This window comes from Callorhinus ursinus, unplaced genomic scaffold, assembly GCF_003265705.2.
Source record: "Callorhinus ursinus isolate GAN/ISIS: 27379988/994484 unplaced genomic scaffold, GSC_fseal_2.0 scaffold53, whole genome shotgun sequence".
NCBI lineage: Eukaryota > Metazoa > Chordata > Mammalia > Carnivora > Otariidae > Callorhinus > Callorhinus ursinus.
In genome coordinates this window covers 1,344,354-1,352,002 of record NW_027397115.1, presented here as the reverse complement: position 1 = coordinate 1,352,002, position 7,649 = coordinate 1,344,354, and positions in this window count along the sequence as shown.

Below are 7,649 nucleotides of genomic sequence, written 5' to 3'. Positions count from 1 at the left end.
GACAGCGGGCATCGGCTGGGTGCCCTGCGCGCCCCGACTCCACACCACCCTGCAGGTCATCCTACCCGTCTCCGGCCAGGCCTCCTTCCCACACAAAGGGACATTCCACGGAGTCAAATGGCAGAGACTTTTGCACAATTATCTGGTCAATTGAGGCAAAAGAAAATAATCATTTGTCCAATTGTCCAAATTAGCTCTCTGGACTGTCCTGAATGCTCAGGATAATTGTGTGGGCCTCCACTTCAGCTCCATAATCTGGCTAAAATGGACCATTTACATGAGACTCCATTCAGTACAACGTACATTTAAATTAGACTTGGTGAAAGTAGACCACTGGGTTTAGTGTTTTCTGTTTGTCAACTATTATTCTAAAATTGCTTTTAGCTAATCATCCCAATTCTGCCATTAGTAATCACTATTTCTCCCGTTTTATAGATGTGTGGAGGCAAAAGGGGCTCTGGTTTGCATCATTTGGTGTCTCTGGGAGGAAGTGCTGAGGGGAATCACTGACTCGGGACCCCCTAACAGACCTCCATTTCCATCGCCGCTTGGGCAGAGAGACCACCCCCCCCCCTTTCCCGGACGGGGAAACGGAGACCCTCTGGAGGGCTCACCGGGGTCACACAACCAGTATAACCCGGGGCTAGAGCTAGAATCTTCAACTTCTTAATTTCCAGACCAGTACTATTGCTGCTTATGCCATTTTAATTGTTCATTTCTTTCCATAAAATTAAATGACCTTCTTCCAGAAAGATTTAATGGTCAAGATGGGATGTGGTAAAGGCTCCTCAAGGATTTTTTCCTTATTACGAAGATGAGACCAGACTGAGGCCGGGAGAGATTTGCAAACAGCGGCATGTCATTATCCCTAGTTCAGTTTTTCGTGTAATTGGTGTGAAGAGATTGCTGCTGACTAATCCCGCCACCGGACAGAAAGCAATGACTCTTCGGTGACATGACGCGGCACACGGACATGTGTATGGGTGGCTGTTTATGGAAGGTATATATGTATATATATGTATACCCAGAGCGATTCCCAAGATGGAGAATGTCATTTTAAAGTTGTAAATAATAAAAAATAGGTTGGAGCAAAACTGATTTTACAATTGCCTGAGAATGTAGCACTTCATTTCCACACTATGCGATGGCTAGAAATTGATTTTTTTTTTAAATCCAATTAAGCCTCAAGGTTGGTTATCCATTTAAAAGGTCGGCTGAGTTAAACAATGACAGTACCTTCAGTTCATGCTAATAATTAAATTTACACAGAACTCGAGCACTTCCATCGTGCCTCGCGGAGGCGGACGTCGTGTGTGTGTGTGTGTGTGTGTGTGTCTGTCTGTGTGTGTGTGTCTGTGTGTGTGTGTTTGTGTGTCTGTGTTGCACAAAAATGCGCCCCGGAAGTCCCCAGCGGGGGTGCCCGCACGCCAGCCAACCGTGACCCCTGCCCAGGGCAGCCCCCAGCCCGGCCGTGCTCCTTCCCTGCGGGTTCCCACAGCCCGCCCTGGAGAGCCCTGGTCCCCACTCACCTCCCATCCTCCCCACCCTCCAGCCCTGGGAGCCTTGGGGGACGGAAAGTAACCTCATTTAAAGAGAAAAAAGAGGGGGGCTCTTGGTGTGTGTGTATGTACCCTTGCTGTTTGCACGGAACTCCTCGGTTTCACGTGCTGCCGAGTTTATAACGTGGTGAATAAATCATGTTTTGAAAATAGTCCTCTAAAAAAAAAAAGTCCTTTATGGTTCGTATTGACTCTGTGTTCCCAACGTGTTAAGAAAAAGACTTCCAAAGGTCTTTTTATGGTTCTCATAGGTGATGTTTAAGCATTTGAATTTACGAAGATGTTAGGAGAACCAGGAACCGATTGGAATGCTTTTTATTCTGTTTGGGTTATAATGTCACTCCAGTTTTGTAAATCACTGAGCAGGGATAGTGATCTTATTTCAAATCTAGCATTTTAACCTGCATTGTAATGTAAGTAAGGTCACTCCAATTCAGTACTCTCTATCCATAACTATGAACCAGCCTGAAAGATGGAACCTTACAGATTTAGTGTGTGTGGGGGGGGGAGAATATATATATTGAATTTCCCTCTCAGGGCCCTTAAGAAAATCTAACAATTCCTGCTTAGCGTTTTGTACCCCCACCCTTTCCTCTCGCAGCTCAGCTGCCAAAAGCCTCTGCAACAGATTTGTGATTCTTTTTTACTTTTTAAAAGATCCGCATTTAGATAATGCAGACAGATGTGTGGCTTTACACGAGGGTGTTTCTGGAGGAAAGAATGTGACTCGGGTTTTTGAAGACCGACTTCTTTTTGATGCGCTGGAGAAGCAGACTATTTAAGAGGATCCTGTAAGTGAAGGTTTTCCTAAAGAAACTTGATCCAAGTAAACATTTACACCCTTCTTCTGCTTTCCTATACACCTTCATTTCCATAAGCGGAGTTGCCTCAAGGAACGTGGAACCACCTTTGGTGGGTTAATTACCTCTCTCTCTCTCTCTCTCTCTCTCTCTCTCTTCCTTCCTTCCCTCAGTCACCCCCATCCCAAGGCTCCAGATCTTCCACATTGCCCTTGAAAACTTCTGCAGCTACAGAAGTAATTTTGCTGGTGCTCAGAAGTAAATAAGAATTTGGTCCCCGAGACAGGAGGGTTATTACTGTCCGACAAGGTGGGCTTCCTGGGAAGATAATTTAGGCTGCTAGAACAGCAGGGGACTGCCCAGAGCAACTAGCTCAGCCCCTCATTTTATCGAAAAGTCCTAAAAACCGATGTGGGAAGGAACGCTTTTTGTTGTTAATAAGTGGTTCCTCCAGTACATTTTTATTAACACCGTTCTCTCATCGTGCCAATATCAGAAGGTAAAAAGCGCTAGAGATGAAATCACAGAATGTGCTTTTCAAGCAAAGTGCAAAAGATTATATGCAATATGCTGTTTTTTGTATAGATCTGTGAGTGTGCATAAACGTAGTTTTTAAAAAAGAAACAGGAAAGATAAACCAAAACCTGATAAAGATGGCTACCTCCAGGGGTGAGTGGAAAAGGAGTGGAAGGGACAGGGGACGCCTTTGAGCATTCCTTCCTGCAGTGTCAACTTTTGAGCCACATAAATGTACGTATTCAAAAAAGAAAAAGAAAGAAAGAAAGAAAGAAAGAAAACAGCAAGCCCTTCGGTACAAACAGAAACATAGGAATCTAGCTAGGCATCAGACGGACAGACCGGACAAAAGCCGAGTAAATGTTGAGCGTATCGGTGGGACCGTTCCGAGAACAAGAAGAACAAACGGACTCTGGAACTCGAGGGCGTGGGTTTGGGGTTGGCAGTGGAGGCTGTCGGGAGTGCTGTGGGAAAGACCGGCCAAGGACCCACAGAAGGGTGACTGGGAACTCGGGTTCCCACTGTGGGAAAAGGAAGAACCACCATGGGTTAGGGCACGTGAAGAAGAGCCCGGCAACACGGGCTGCGACTCCGAGGAATCCGTGTGCACTCACGATATTCCTCGAAAAGGATCAGAAACAGCCTGAGTGCACGCCACACGCAGGACTGGATTTCCAGATGAAATCTAAACAGCCATGCCCCCGACCGCAGGGAGACCAGGGCTCCTGGGAGACCCGGCTGACTCTTGATTTGGGGCAAGGGAGGAGCAGAGTGAGCCTGGGGACCATCTTAATGTTGCAAGGAGGACCGGAGTCCTCAGAGACCCATAGGAACATGTGAGAAGAGACACGGGCGCCCGCCTGATGGGGCCCTGGCTGGCCCGAGGGGGGCCAGCGACTGCGAAAGAGCCAAACACAGGGACAGCACTGGGCCAAGGCCGGCCCCGGAGCCCACGGCCACCGCCCGCTGTGTCAGGGGCCCGTTTTTGGGTTAATCCTCCGCTGCCACCATCGTGAAATTCTCTCTTGAAAACGAGGCTCGGCGCTTTCCTTTTTGCCCCAGACCCCACAGGTTATGTGAGTGCGTCCTGGCGCCGAGGGGAGGCAGGGAGGTCTCTACTCAGGACTTCAGGTGGTTGAACGGATGATCCAGGTAGAAAATGACCCTGTTGCAAAAGCAGTATTTGATTCAGGCAGAGGTCATCACTGGCTATGAAACTTCGGGGGAGAGGCCAGGAGACAGAACTCTCTCGTGGCCTCTGAGTCTCCGTGCATTTTAAAGAGGAGACTGAGCTGCATGCCGTTAATTATAAAAAGGGAAACGGCCCTTTGCTGTGAAGAGATCGGGCCCACCCCGCCCGAACCAAAGAGCCCACCTTGGCCAGTTAACACAAGACACACGGGTTCTGTGGCTCCTGGTGAGGTACGGTGGCAAACACAATGTGTTTAACCCAAATCTAATCATAAGGAAACAATCCAACAAATCCAAACTGCGGGACCTTCTACGCCACATGCAGTGTCAGGAAGGACAAAGGCAGGGATTGTTCTGAATTCAAGGAGCCCAAAGAGAATTGACAACCAAGTGGAACGCCTGGTCCTTATTTAGATTCTGGATTTTTAAAAGGCAATGAAAGACATTTTGGGGACAATCAAACAAGTTTCAATGTGGACTGTGTATTCGATAATAGTATTGTTTCGATGTTAATTTTCCATGGGTATGATCAGGATATTCTTGTGATTTTGTGGGCTAGTGTCCTAAGAGATAGATAGATACACAGTGAGGTATTTAAGGTTAAAGTGTATGTAACTAACTTTAAAGTGCAGGAAAAAAAATATATGGACACACACACAGACACATCTGAGCTAGGTAAAGGGTATACGAGTGTTCATTATAGTGGTTTTTTCAACATTTCCGTAAGTTAATGCATTTTGCAAAGAAGCTTCTAGAGAAATGTGATTTTCATGGCAACCGGTTCCTTTTCAACCCTTCAGGGAACATTTAGCCCGAATCTTCTGGGTGGCATGCCTGATGCAATTCACAAAGTGTAACCGAGGCACCCCCCCAATGCGCAGGCGAGGGAAGGCGCAGATACCCCCAAGCACAGGCCTCGTCCGGGGAGGTCATGCAGATGTCTCACTTGCCTGTTCGCTGGGGGCTCACCTCCAGGCCAGCTGCTCTGTGGACGGAGGTCATGGAGCTGAGCCTGCCTCCGCCCCCTCAGGGCAGATGCAGCGGCAGATCACCGTCCACCAGGAATGAACCCTACCTCGATCTCACGTTAGTCCTGATGGAGGCCCTTCCACTGGTTTTGTGACCCACAAGGTCAAGTTCAAACTCCGTGGCTCAGCGTACGTCTCATGCACACTTTTATGTGTGCACGTGAGCTTGCCACCGGTCCAAATGGACTATGCCCTTTAGTATTATGAGCCCTTGCGTGGACAACTCCCTTATCAGGGATCAGACTGCCTGGGACGCCGGGACTTGTCCTTGGATAGCTCAGTCCAAGCTCAGTCTTCTCCCAGGGACTGGCTTGCTGAGTTTTACTGCTGTATGTCCTCCCACGGCCAATGTATCCCCAAAAGCCTGACCTGGCCTGGAGCTCTTAGAAACTGATATTCAACAAATATATATTGAATAAAGGAATGAGTGAAAATCCCAGAAAGAAGCAGCAAGTGCTCCAAGGGAATGAGTGTTTCTCACATCAGAATAATGGAATCTGAGAATCTCAAGGCAATCAGTCTAATAAGCAGAGAGTAGAGGAGATGTTTCTCCTGGCACGAAATTAATATATAAATACACACTCCATACACCCAGGGCCGTCTTACACGATATGATCTCAGAAATGTGTTCAAGAATGTGAACTGTACCAAAAGCTTCCTAATAAGTCCTGGGGACTTCATTCTGATTCCTTCCAGTTTTTAAAGCCTTGTTCTTCAACTGCTAAGTCTGAACGTCCGGTTGAATTCAGAATGAGTCGCACCTCATCAAAAACAGAAGTTACTTCTCGGATTGCGCGAAAGATCTGGTAAGTTGTTTTCAATTTTCATTTTTTTTAAAGAAAATTAAATTGAGGTGGATTTTTCATTGATAGTGAAATATATACTAAGCTGTGGATTAATACCTTCTTAAAAATTTATCTAAACAGAGTGCTTGCCTGTCTTATTTATGTTGAGGTCTCTAAAGTCTGCAGTGCAAAGGGGAAAGTACTTTCCTGGAATATATTTGTATCTGTCACAAGCTACATCTTGAGGAGATCGGCAGGCATTTGAAATCGAGTAACTCCTTAGCGTTCTGTTTAGTTTGGATTTCTTCGACTCGGGAGCGGAGGGGGGATGGGGGTGCTTAGAACTAAAATGTGTCTTGGGTCCTCCCTCAGCAAGCACAAGTCTGTGGAGTGAATCCCCGGTTTGCGGTCCCCCACAGCCCACTCCTTGCCTGTTCTCTGGGACCCTGGGTCCTTGCCCACAGGATGCAGAGCCCCGTGGACACTCTGGGTTTCTGCTCTCCTCCCCAGCTTCTCCCCGCCGAATGCCTTCCCCTGCCCTGTGGGTGTGGGGAAGTCCTCTTTTCACCGGGCAGGGCAACCCCCCGAGAAGATCCCACATGGCCTCCCCCCACTGCTGGAGTGCCCTGTGCCTGTCTGCAGCGTACTTGCAAACAGAAGAAAGAGTGATAGATCTTCATACATGCTCTTCGTACCCTTTACAAATGTGTGAAAACATTCAGCTGCTGTAAAAATCTTTTGAGGAAAATAAGATCTAATTAGCGTCGACTTTCACGTTGGCAAAGCTGTGGGTTTTCGAAGGAATTCCTTTCACTCATTCAACGACTGTTTTTTTGGTACCTGCTCTGTGCTAGGCCCTGCAGAAGAAAGGGGGTTTGAGCCCTGCCTTCAGAATGCTGAAGCTCTCTGGCCCAGGGGGATGTTGTCGAGCACCCACCCTGCACCAGGGACCGGGGCTCAGAACCAACTACCCTGCACCAGGGACCGGGGCTCAGAACCGACAGGGAGACACAGAAGAGTAGCCAGGGAAGACGAAGCTGCCACTCGTGGGTGGGTTGCAAATCAGGGAGTGGGGGAGACGTGCTAGGAAATCAGTGGCTTTGCAAAAGCCTCGGATGCTGTGCTTGGGAGTTGGCGCTGCTATTTTTTTAAGGCTGAGAATGAAAAAGAAACTCAAAATGAGAAGGATGGCACATGGAAGTAGCTAGAGGTAATGAGGGGAGTACCAACAGGCCCTTGAGCAATCAAGATGTGGGCAGGATCTGTATTTTTAAATGAGTCCTGGTGGGGCTTCCTCAACTGGGTCACGGCTCCCTGAACCGGGCATCTGAGTTACGGCAGGAGCCAGGACCCTCGCCAAGGGCACACCCGCCGTCCACCAGGTGTGCCCTCTGCCCTCACCCAGGGCCCCTCCACCCACCACATGCCCCCAACACCCTCCAGGTGCCCTTCTCGACTAGCCTTCCCTCCTCAGTGGCAGGTGGCTCAGGTGCTGCCCCCTCCTCTTCGCTCTTTGTCTCCGCCCCTCTCCCCAGGCAGGCCGGGAGGCTGCAGGGGGCAGCTTGCTCAGACTGCTGCCAGATGACCCTTCCTGCAAAGGGGTGGCCGGGGACAGGGCCCTCCACCAGACGAGGCGATGCCTGAGTTTCTAACTGGCCATCCCAGAAGCAGTAACCTGGGTAGAAACCCACATCTTGACACCTGACTCACATCCAGGACAGTGCCTGCAAAGTAGTGGGGACCCGCTCAGTGGCAGAGAACCCATTAAAT